This window comes from Tenrec ecaudatus, chromosome 1, assembly GCF_050624435.1.
Source record: "Tenrec ecaudatus isolate mTenEca1 chromosome 1, mTenEca1.hap1, whole genome shotgun sequence".
Classification (NCBI taxonomy): Eukaryota; Metazoa; Chordata; class Mammalia; order Afrosoricida; family Tenrecidae; genus Tenrec; species Tenrec ecaudatus.
Window position 1 is genome coordinate 52,574,662 of NC_134530.1, and position 12,604 is coordinate 52,587,265.

Sequence of the window (12,604 nt, forward strand, 5' to 3'; positions counted from 1 at the left end):
GAGCTCACCCCACTGCACAGCTCACCCTCAAGGAGAAGGCCCAGGGAAGAGGCCCACTAGAGCTTGGGAAGGGGTAGGGGGCTCAGGATCCAGACACTAAAGCACTGTGTTCATTGGTGGTGGATGGTCTGTGATGAGTTTACCTCTCAGGCACATGGATTGCTTATCCTATGGGGAGAGGTACCACCCCGGGGAGAGTTTCATCAATGTCCTCTATAGTACAGGGCCAGGTCTGAGGACAGTATGATACCAGGTCCCCTCTATTGACCAGCCCCTCTACCTGGTGCTGCTGTGGGAATGTTCCAAGAGGCTGGACCAAACCCAATGCCAAGGTCACTGACAGAGGTCCAGAGATAGATCCAGAGTTCATCCACTAAGCCCCAAGGTCGAGTTTTTTACAACAGGGACCTGGGTTCAAGGCAACTATACAGGTGAGAGGGGGCAGGTGAGGCCTTATCTGGCTGCCTCCTGAATTGGCTGCAGGGCTGACAGACCCAGGTCAAACCTCTCTGTTTCCTTGTGGATCTCAAATCGCAACCGATGCAGCAAGCACAGGGAGGAGCAGGTAATTACAGGCAGATCTACAGCCCCACTGCCCCAGTGGCAGCCAGCTGGCCTGGTGATTTACACACTCACACTGGGCTGCATTTCACGCCACAAATAAATACTTTTTAAAGAGCTGTACCTCTCCGGGAGTTCACTATTTCCCTACATCCATCTCCCTTAGCAGCCCTTCCACAAGAATGGGCAAGAGAAACTCATTTCAAAGAGAAGAAAGGGAAAAAGGAAGGATGCAGTAGAGTGGAAACCGCTTTGAACAAATTGTGGCCCCCAAAAGGGCAGCCACGTCCCCCCATTAGTTCCTGGTGAAGCCCTGCCATCTGGGGACAGCCTGCTTGTCATAAAGGCAGAAAGCAAGAAATTAAGGAGATGGAGCCACTCTTTCCCACGAGGCATCCAGGTGCTCACAGCTGCCTGGACAAAGCAGGGAACGGTGAGCGAGGTGTGGGGAGCAGGCGGGGCTCAGCAGCCACAACCCCGCGCTGGGAGTCTGAGGGCAGAGGAGGACGCCTAGGGTCAGCCCAGGGCTTCTCCGTGATTGAAAAAGCCCCTGCAGTCCCAGCTCGCAAGACACACTTGACCCCTGTACGCACTCCACCAGGATCGTCTCCTGGGTCCTCATGCGACTCCAGGGCCGGAGATGCTATAATGCATCTCTGCAGATGAGGAACCCGAGGGGCCTGCCCAGGGTCACTCAGCCAGGAAGCAGTGGAGAGGGACACGGCCCCAGATGTAGATCTCAGAGCCCCTGCCCTAGACTTTGGGGCTGTGCTGTCTGCAGGTGGCCAGGGAGGGAGCCCCTGTCTATCAGGGTCTGACCATGAAGCACAGTGCAGCTCTTAACCCCAGCCCCGCCGCCCCACCCCCACCCCCAGGCCACTCGGAGCAGTCACAGAGCAGTGCCTGTGGAGTAGGGTCTATTTCTCTATCCACTCCATACCCCAAGAGCTTTCCCTGCAGGAGAGGGATCCCTGGGGAGCTCCATCCCCAACCCCCTCTGCCCCTTTGTCCCCCTCCTCCCCTCTCCTTGCCCTTCCCCCCTCACTCCTGCTCTGCTGCTACCTGCTGACCCTCCAGCAGGACTGTGGGGTCTCTGTGGGGTGGGGGTAGATGCATCCCTGCGAGTGGGTGCCCAGAAGGCTGACTAGCCCCAGCCTGAGGGGCCCAGACACAGGCTCCTAGGAGAAGGGGTGGGGGAAAGAGGTCTTGTGCCCTGCAGGGCCCTGGGAGTTGGGTCCAGCCGGATCCCAACAGGCTACATGGCTGTGTGTTGCACCTGGACCCTGCAGTGCTGACTCAGTGGGTCCCTCCCACCGGGGTTTGGGGTTCTGAGCTGGCTGGCTCCTAATGCACCTCGTCTCTGTCCACCAGTGGCTCTGAAGGCACATCCCTCTGGGGGGAAATGGCACAGGCACGGAGGGTAAACAGAGCAGGGACAGAGGCTTCTTACCAACGAGCCTGAGAAGTAGCGACTGCCAGGGCCTCCACACTCCCTTGGCCACAGGAGCCATCCTGGTGACCTGGCAACAGGACACTCTCTCCCAAGGGGGTGGCCATTGTTCTCTGGAAAAGCTGTCACAGAGATGTCCCCATCTCTCCACCTCTGGGCTCCCTGGCATAGTTAAGGGGCTGGCTTCTTCTGAGAGCCTCCCACCCCCACTGCTCTGTGGCCCTCTGGGTCCAGGACCCTGGCTGGGGCTCGCTTACTCTCCTGGCTCCAGCAGTGCTCAGATGCGAGGTCACAGAGGCAGCAGCGGGAAGGGTTGGGGTGAGAGCTAAGCCCTTGAGAAGATCAGGCCCCTCACAGGCCTGGTGCCCCACCCCTGCCCACATGCACAGGCCTAGACCCTGTCTTCTGCGTGTTCCCACTGCCCTCCTGCCTCACTGCTCCTGCCCTATGCCCGGGGCCTCCACTGGCCTCCTTCCCACAGCCAGGTGGGTGACTCCAAGCCTGCCATCTTCACTGTGACTCTACCCCCCTCCTCCCAGTCCCCATGGGATCCCAGGATCCTCTCCACCCAGCCCTCAACCCCAAGCTCGCAGTAAGATCAGGTTTTCCTCAGTTTAGACTCCACAACAAAGGACAGCCAGCCCAGCCCAGCCCCGCCCCCAGTCTCCACAGTTCTGGGAGCCCCACTTCCCATCCTCCTCTGCGGACCAGGCAGCTGCAGGAAGGATCGCTCATCCTGAGCATGGAAGCCCGGGCCCTGACAGGAGTGCGCAGCCTCGCTTGCATTGGAGTGGCTCTTCCTCAGCCGGCTCCCCTCTTTCCTTCCCAGCCTCCAGCCTCCCTTTGCTGGGGCTGCTGGCCTGCTCTCTAATGCATCCTTTTGTGTTGCTGCAAATTGCTTCAATTCCAGCCAAGCAGGTCTCCAGTTTTAAATAAAGCCCAAACCTGGGCCTTGGAGGAGCGCTTTCCAGCTTCCTCCCTCCCTCCCACCAGGCACCAGGCCTCATCCTCTGAGCCACAAAGGAAGACGGAATGGACAGAAAGGAAGGCCTCTCCCTCCCTCCCTCTGACCACTGATGCACTCTTCCACAGAGGCCGTCACCAGCCAGCCATGGACCATCACCCTGTGCTCAGGTAAACGTGCTCCCACGTCCACCCACGAAGGAGAAGCCAGGCCATGGATTGATAATGCGAGGATGATGGCTTGTGACCATGAGCCCATGAGCCTCATGGTGTGGTGTGTGGTGTGCTGAGTACCAAGGCGGAGGCGGGGGGGAGGCTTTTTAAGGCACTACCCCTTAGTCCTTCCCAGAACTCTATGACTTGGGCATTTTTATCTGTTCCTAAGATGAAGACACAGGCTTAGAGAAGCATCTTGGTCAAGGTCATGCAACTAATTAGTAGCAGGGCAGGGAATTTCATGCAGGGCTGGAATGCAGTATACCTAACTATGTCATACCCATGTGTAGGATGATGAGCCATCTCCCAAGTATGCCCTCACACGGATAAGCCCTGCCCATCGGCACCAGGGAGCCTCTCCTTACTTCATGGATGAGCCGCAATGTCTCGTGAGCATGAATGAAGAGCCTTCTTGTACACGGGGGTATTCATGCCCTCCTGTATACTAGTGATGCCTTCCCCATGCCCAGTGCCTAATGCTCTGGATTTAACTTAGTGGGACTATCTGCCGTCGGCTCAGGGATGGACCAACTTTGAGGTACCCTCGGAAGCACCTTCCAGGAATGTTGTGCTTCTCAGGTGTTGGCTCATGGCCACCCTATCCTGTGTATGACAGAATGAAACGCGGCCAAATCCTCACCTCCTCAGAATCCCTGCCTTGCCTGAGCCCTTCACTATGGTTACTGTGTCAGTCCATCTCACTGAGCACCTTTCTCATCCAAGATTCTAGGTCAGGATGGTTGGCGAATGGCTCACTGATGAACTTGTTCTCCAAGTGCCTGGCCCCAGCAGTTACCTGTGAGCACCTGGTGGGGGAGGGGGATCTGAAATCCCCCCCACTCCTTCCTCCCCTAAAGCCAATTTTCCCATTTATATACTTATGTGGCCACCACCTAGCATGTGCAGCCAGCCTTCCACCAGCAACAGAGAAAGATAATGAACACTGATCGTTTTGGCTTAATCAGCTCCAACACAGGGCAGACAGTCATGATGGAGGGAGCCTGGATTGGGGGGATGTGAATTATATACTCCCAGCACTTCATCACCCTTGGTTACTGTCTTATCTTTATTCATTCTGGCAAATTAAATTAGCATTGTCTTTCCAATCTTGTTCTCTGGGAAGAATTAAACAGCAGCTAGCAAAAGGGAATTGGCCAGGATGGGCGTGGCTTGTGCACATGCTAACTCCCTGTATCTTAAAGGCCCACTGCCCTGGAAAATACCAGCCGACCAGACCTCCTGGGTTGCAGGTTGGGGTATCCGGGGTTGGGCGTTGACCTCTTCCTTATGCCAGACATGGACGGGGCCAGGAAAGAGGGTCAGCAATTGTGGCTTCAGCAGAGCAGTCCATGCCTAGTTGTCCTATCAGTATAACAGACCCAGTGCTGGTGCCAGTGTGACAAGCACAGGTCCAGGCTCTGGAGTCCAGAGGAGGTCTGACCTCAACCACACAGAAGGGTTTTGCCACTCCACCCTAGTGATGTGAAGGGTGGGAAGCAGGACAGTTTGTGGGTCCACATTTAGGGGCTCTCTGAGACAACTCTCATCCCTGTGTTTGGGGAATCCATCCCTCAAGGGGCTCCCCTTGTGGATCCAAGCAAGACTCAAGTTCAATGTTTTCTCCATTTATCACGATACTATTGGTCCAGTGGTAAGAACATTAGTTTTCTTTACATTGAATTGTAATTCATCTCTCACTTTCATCAAGGTTGTGTCAACTGCATAGTGAAAGTTGTTGGTGAGTCTTCCTCCAATCCTGACGGCACATTCTTCTTCATATAACCAGCTTCTCTGATGATTTGCTCAGCACACTGATTGAATAAGTGTGGTGAAAGAATACAACCCTGACACGCGCTTTTCTTGATTTTAAACTGTGCAGGATTCCCGGCTTCTTGATCCATGGCCATTCCCATAGAAGCGCAATGAAGTGTTCTGGAATTCCTGGTTTTCTCAAGACTGTCCATAGGTTTTATTGTCCACACAGTCAAATACCTTTGCAGAGTCACTAAAAGACAAGTGAACATCTTTCTAGTGCTCTCTGCTCTCAGCCAAGATCCATCTGACATCAGCAGTGATACCTCCTTGTTCCTTTTCACCGTCTGACTCCTGCCTGAGTTTCTAGCAGTTCTATTTTAATGCACTGCTGGAACTGTCATTAGACGATCTTCAGCAAAATTTTACTTGTGTGTGATATTTATGGTATTGTTTTATAATTTGTGCATTTTGTGGGGATACCTTTTTGTAGAATGGGGACAAATATGGACCTCTTCCTGTCAATGGGTTGGGTAGCTATATTCCAAATTTTTTTTTAGATATTTGAAATACAACTTTATTCTAACGAAAAGGAATGGGAATGAGAGTTAACAAACAAAACATCACCACTGAATATTGTGATGTGACTGTAGCAGTCTTGTAGTTGAATTTCAAGAAAGAAAAATGCGTTCCCAAACAGCTAGGTATGTGGGTTCAAAAAAAAAAAAAGGTTTTTAACTGCCACACTTACTCCGAAGCCCATTCATCTCCTTCAGCCTCCCAAAGATGAGCACATTCTGCTGAGCTCTGTATTAAGAGTGGCAAACACGCTGCACCACTGACGTCACAGGACAGTTGCCTATGAAACTAGACTTCTGACGCTGGGCTCCAGCTTCGTCCTCTCAGGTCATCATCTTCAACCGGGATAGCGGTTGTCTGCACAACCTCTAAATCATGCTCATATGGGCTGCCAAAGCTGGGTCCATAACAACCTCTGGTGGGGCCAGAGCAGGCATGGCCACAAACTCCAAGTTCGGATCGCCAATGAGTTTTGTAGCAAGCCAAAGGAAGGGCTTTTCAAAGTTGCAGTTGCTTTTGGCAGGAATGTCATAGTACTGAAGGTTCTTCTTTTGGTGGAAGACAATGGATTTTGCCTTAACTTTCCTGTCCTTAATATCCACTTTGTTGCCACACAGCACGATGGGTATGTTATCCCAGACTCGAACCAGATCCCTGTGCCAGTTAGGCACATTCTGTAAGTAACCCTTGAGGTTACGTTGAACATTATAATGGCACACTGGGCTTGAATATAATAGCCATCTCTCAGTCCTCCAAATTTTTCTTGACCAGCTGTATCCCACACGTTGAATTTGATAGGTCCTCTGTTAGTATGGAACACAAGGGGATGGACCTCAACACCTAAGGTAGCTACATACTTCTTCTCAAATTCACCAGTCAGGTGACGTTTCACAAATGTCGTTTTTCCAGTACCACCATCACCCACCAGTACGAGTTTGAACTGGACTTGGGGTTCTTCTTGGGCGGTCATCATGATGGATCTTCCAGAAGTGTCTCCGGGCCGTGTTTTATTCCAAATTTCTTGGCAGAGATGAATGAGTGCTTCTAGTGCTTCATCAGCTTATTGAAACATCTCAGTAGGTATTTGATCAATTCCTGGAGCCTTATTTTTGGCTAATCCCATCAGTGCAGATTGGATTTCTTTCTTCAGCACCATTGGTTCTTGCTCATATGCTACCACTTGAAATGGTTGAATGTTGACTAATTCTTTTGGTGCAGAGATCTGGCTATTACTTCCAGCTTCCTCCATGTTTCTTGCATCCTTCAATATTTTGCTCATAGAATCTTTCAGTATTAAAACTCAAGGCTTGACGTTTGTCTCGGGTTCTTTCAGTTTAAGATGTGCTGAGCATGTTCTTTCATGCTGGTTTTCTAACTCCAGGTCTTGGCATAGTTCATGTCTTCTCAAACAGCCCTGTGAGACTTCCTGTTTGGGTCTTTGACTTCATAATTTCTTCCATTTGCTTCTGCTATTCTATGATTGAGAGCGAGTTTCAAAGTCTCTTCTGACAGCCCCTTGGACTCTTTCTTTCTTGTCTTTTTAATGATCTTTTGCTTTTTTCATGTATGATGTTTGTGTTAGGCTGGGTTGACTAGAGAAACAAATCTGGTGACACTCACATATGTATAAGAGAGAGCTTCATATCAAGAAGTAATTATATATCAAGAAAATCCCAGTCCAGTCCAACTCAAGTCCATAAATATGATAATCCATAAGTCCAAAGAGAACTTGATGCAAAGGGCTTAAGTGGAGAGCAAATGCTTTGAAAATGATGAGGGCAAAGAATGTACAGATGTGCTTTATATAATTGATGTATGTATGGATTGTGATAAGAGTTGTATGAGTCCCTAATAAAATGTTTAAAAAAATAATCCATAAGTCCCTCTTTAGACTCATGCAGTCACAGCAAGGACGCAGGAAGCAGAAACACCACAGGCGGTGGGTGTGAAGTTGTGTGTCTCCAGTGTCAGTGGACACATCGCAGGGCTCCAGCCACTCTCAGGGTGACAAGCAAGCAGGAAGGTGAAGGCAGAGAGACAGGAGAGAGAGCTAGAGTGAGAGCGAGAGCAAGAGAGACTGGCCTCCAGAGAGCTATGTATTTTGGTCGCACCTCCAAGGGAAGCCATCAGCCAACCTGACTGACAGGCTGGACTCCACCCATATCTTTTTACAGGTGCTATGTTGGCACAGTCCCCTAACCATCACAATGTTTTTGATGTCCTCCCATAGCTCAACAGGTCTTTTGTCATTATTGTTCAATGTGTCAAATCTGCTCTTAGGATGTTCAAGATATTCAAGTGTGATGGATTAAAGGTCGTATTTTAGCTCTTGTGAGCTTGTTTTAATTTTCTTCAACTTGAACTTACATATAAGCAATTGATGATCTTTCCCAAAATTGTCCCCTGGCCTTTTTTAGCTGCTCATATTGAGCCTCTTCATCCTCTCTTTCCACAGATATAGTCAATTTGATCTGGAAAAGGCCACATGTATATATAGATGTCTTAGGTGTTGTTGGAAAAAGGTATTTAAATGAAGAAGTCATTGGTCTTGAAAAATTCTACTGCGATCTCCAGCTTCATTTCTAACATCAAGGCTGTATTTTCCAACTTCTGTTCCTTCCTCTGTTTCCAACGTTTGCATTCCAATCATCAATATTATCCATGCATATTGATCACATGTTTGATATTAATCACATTTTGTGATCACATTTTCTATCTCATTCAGTCCAGACTGAAGTCATTGGTAAAATTCTTTAATTTCTTCATCACTGTCTTTAGTGGTTGGCGCATAATTAGAATCTAGATTTAGTGTTGTCTAGATCCCTGTGAATGAGGATACATAGTCTCCTATCACAGATAGCTTTATACTCCAAGAGAGAAGTTGAAGTGTCTTTCTTGATGATGAATGTAGAGCCATTCCTTTTAAATCTGTCATTCCTAGCAAAGGAAAACATTTGACTGTCTGATCCAAAATGGCCAATACCAGTCCATTTCAGCTCACGAATGCCTAGGATGTCAGCCTTTTTGTGTTTCATTTCATTTTTGACAACTTGCAATGTTCCTAGGCTTATACTCCGTATAGTCCAAGATCTAATTATTAGTAGATGTTTGCAGCTGCTGCTTCCCCTCTGAGTTGCATCCCGTCAGCTAATGAAGGTCACAAAGCCTTTACTGCATCCACGCCATTACGGTCAACTCTACTTTGACGAGTCAGCCCTTCCTAAGCCATATTTTAGTGTCTGTGGACCCGAGGGGCTCATCTTCTGGCAGTATCTCTGAAAATGTTCTGCTGCTGCTGGTCATGTGGTCTTCAGTATCTGACAATGTTCTGCGGCTATCCAGAAGGTTGTCAGTGGCTAGTTTCTCCAAGTGGGCAGCTTATTCCTTCTTCATAGTCTGTTCTTAGTCTGGAAGCTGTGCTGAAACCTGTTCACTTTGGGTGATGCTGCTGGTATTTGAAATACTGGTGACACAGCTTCCAGCATCACAGCATCACACAAACCACCACAGTGGGACAGACTGGCAGGTACATGGTGGTTGGGTACAGTGCTGCTTGCTTAACCAGATCACTTCCCTGGTGCCGTTTGAAAGAAGTTTCATTGGGGGTGTGCTGGGTGTGCATGGCTCCTGTATCGGTTTTGTCTACCTCCAGTTCTTTGGATTTGAGCCCATGGCCTGCCGTGTTGCATGTTGATTCCAGGAGCCATCAGTGGCCTGCTAGTGAACCTTGGAGTCACTAGCTGTTGGTTTCTTGCTTTGTCTTCCTGCTTCCTTCTCTGTCAACCCCTGTAGCTACATGAGTCAGACGTTAAGCCTATAGTTCAGCGTCTTGAAGTGAACTAGACTTCCCAGCTTTTACAACTATATGAACCACTTTCTTGATACGAATTTACCTCCTTGACCCATGTAAGTCCAAATCTGTGGTAGCCAGGAGAATAAAGCACGCCACCTTGTCTAGAAGTCACGTCGTTAGTTGCCACCAAGTCAGCTCTCACACATGGTGACACGTGTGTGTACAGTGGAAACTCTTCATAGGGCTCAAGACTGACCTTCTGGAGGTGGATCGTCAGACCTGTCTTCTGAGGGACCTCTGGGCTGGGTCACACTGTCAATCATAAGGCTAGTAGTTGAGTGTTTGAGTGCTTGCCATACCAAGGGACCCAAGAAGTGGAACTATAATTAGAGTGTCATAATTAGGAATGACATGTTTGGGATATTCAGTTTGATCACATTTCGAGAGGGAGAGGGTCTCGTCTCCCCGAATCTTATTCTCTGACCCACAGAGCCCAGCTTAATAACCTCAGCTCGAACCTGAGACCAGAAGACTCCCAGAAGCTTGTGGGAAACTCCCCAGCTCTCATATGTGTCTGTTGCAGGCCATCGAGAGAGTTTCACAGTCAGGCACCAAACGTCCCCTGCGAATTCCCAGTCCAGTTTCACCTATAGCCAAACCTTAGCACTTCCATACTTCTCTGGCAGAGGTTGACTCTGGCTGTCATGAACTGTCACTCACTCCTCTGCTGAAACGTAGTCTCTGCAAATTCAGCTGGTCGAGAAAACACCAAGCTCAAGAGTCCTGAGGCTCGAGTTTCTGCTTTCACCTGCAGCTTGGCGAAGGGGCACACCCTCAAGGTACCCGAACTTGAATGCAAAGGCTAGGTGTACCACTCTGCAGGTCTGGGAGCTTGGATAAACTACTGCAGCTCTGCAGGTGTCAGTTTCTCCATGGGGAGATGTGAGCATGGGACTCCGTCTTTCCCATATGTCCTACACTCCCGCCCGTCGGGGTGCTTCTCTATCTGGGGCAACCACTGCTTCCCTGCCTTCGCTCATGCTATTCTCTTGGGTGGGGGTGCTGCCCTGCCGCCTACACCTTTCACCTTTAAGTGCTCCCTGTGCTTCAGGAAAGAGCCTCAGGGTTCAAAGTTTAGGGCTTGGCTGCGAAGCCACAGTTGGGTGATTTGAGCTCCCCCAGCAGCTCTTGGGAGAAAAAGACCTGGTGACCTGATCCCATCAGAATTACCACCTGGGAGAACTTGGGGGTCGGCTCCCCTCTGTCCTACAAGGTTGCCACAGGGTCACTCTAGGTGTGGGTCCACTCGATGGCAAACCACAGTATCATTGAAATTCTGGTGTAATTAGCACACAGTCTCCCCTGCTCCAAGAGCTAGAGGGGGCCCTCCCGGGACCCATTTCCCTCGCTCTTGGCTGATAGTCTTGCTGCCAACACTTCGCTTTCTGCCTTCATTTTTATTTTCCTGACTTTCCTAAGCCAGTGTTTATGAAACACCTACTGCCTTCTGGAGCCTCAGTGCTGTAGTGGGTACACCATTCCCATGGTCGGCAGTTTGAAACCACCAGCAGCTCCCTCGAGAAGGCTGGGCTTTCTGCGCCTGTCAACAGCTGTAGTCTCTGAAACCCACAGAGTAGGGGGCTTGCTCTGACTCAGCATTGACCTGTTGGCATGAAAACTACTCTAGCTTCTGTGTAAGCTCATTCACCACCATCACTTCCGGGTCGAGCATCTACCTGGAAGGTAGACACACTTACCCTCACCTCCACGGCCAACACTGAGGTTTACAGATTTCATCAGATGACTCAGCTCAGTCACACAGCCACCAAAGGGCTCCCTGGGCAGGGGCTATCCCTTGATTGTGGTGGGCACCTGCTAGATGCTTGCTGAGGTGCAGGGCTGTACCCCTCTCTAACGGGGTGACTAGGAGACCAGCCTGGCCAACAGGAGCTTCAAGGCCTGGGCTTGGCCGGCAATATGGCTTATGCCAGCCTGCTCCTCGGCGTGTCTAGTTCAAATCGAAGATGAGTGGAGACGGAACCCTGTCTAAATGCAGATGGATTCCCACAATGTCTCTTTGTCCTTCAGGGCACCCGGGTGGAATTCGGAGAGCGGCTCTGGCTGCCGGGCCTGGGAGAATTCATTTCTCCACTCAGGACTTGATTTCAGTCTGGGAGCAGACAGGGGATGGCGGAGCAGAGAGGTGCAGGCAGGGGGAGGAGAGGGTGTGAACTGGGGACCTGTGAGCCAGAGGGGTGCTGACAGCTCCTGCTGCCCTCCCAGCTCTCTCGCTGCCTCTTTCCCTCGACTCTTTCTCTTTGTTATTTTCTCCCAGTCTCTCCTTGCCTGGCCTTGTCTTTCTTCAAGCTCCCTCACCTGTTCCTCCCTCCCTGGTCCTGCATCTGGGGGTAATTCCCCCTCTCTCTGTCAAGGGCCCCAGCTCTCCATCTCTGCCTGGGGGTCTGTGGCAGGGTTTGCGCATCTCTCACTTTGTGGGCCTCTGTCTCTTTCTGAGATCTACATATTTTCTCCCTCTGTAGCTTTGCAGAGATGTGTGTTTTGTGTCTTTCAATCTGTTTTTGTATTTTTCTATCTTTATCGCCCTCTGGATATTTTTACTCTCAGCTTTCTCTTCCTGGTGTGATTTCCCCCACCCCACCTTTCTTCCTTTCTCTCCCCCTCCTTTCTCTTTATACATATGATCTCATCTCCATGAGCACTGCCCCTCCCACCTCTCACCTTGTGTGTCTCTCCCTTTCCTCCTGTGAGATTTTCCTCCTGTGAGATTGTGTGTTTGAGTGGGCGAGTCTATGTGTGTCATCAATGCTGTTTCTGTCTTTGTTTCTCAACAAATCACTTTTTCTTTCTCACTTGCTTGCCCCCCTTGTCCCACATTTGCAGTGGATACACCCGGGGAGACCTGGGGACTCAGTGTATCCGGGCAGGCGGTGACTCTCCGTTGGTCTCAGGAGAGGACCGTGCTGCACGTCCATAGGTGGCTGCGTCACTTTCACCCAGGGGGAGTAGGGAAAGCGCTGCACTCAGAGCCAGAGGGGCACAGCTCCAGGCCTGCCCCTTCCTCTTCCCAGACCCCATCTCCTTGTGAGTCAAGGGGCGGGGGCAGTAGGGATGAGAGCACTTCCTTTCTGTGGGGCTGGAAGCCTGGGTCGCGGTGCTGGGAGCCACCCAGAGGTCCCAGAGTTGTTCCCCACACCCCGACTGACCCGGCTCACATGTGACCTCCAGCGGGAGGTCAATGAACCAGGCATCATCTCATTCTTTTTGTCTCC

General features: G+C 50.5%; 1 pseudogene; it reads right to left on the bottom strand.

The window, feature by feature from the left end:
- Nucleotides 1-5,809: 5,809 nt before the first annotated feature.
- On the bottom strand, nucleotides 5,810-6,491 carry LOC142422178 (GTP-binding nuclear protein Ran-like; annotated as a pseudogene).
- Between the last annotated feature and the right edge of the window lie 6,113 nt (nucleotides 6,492-12,604).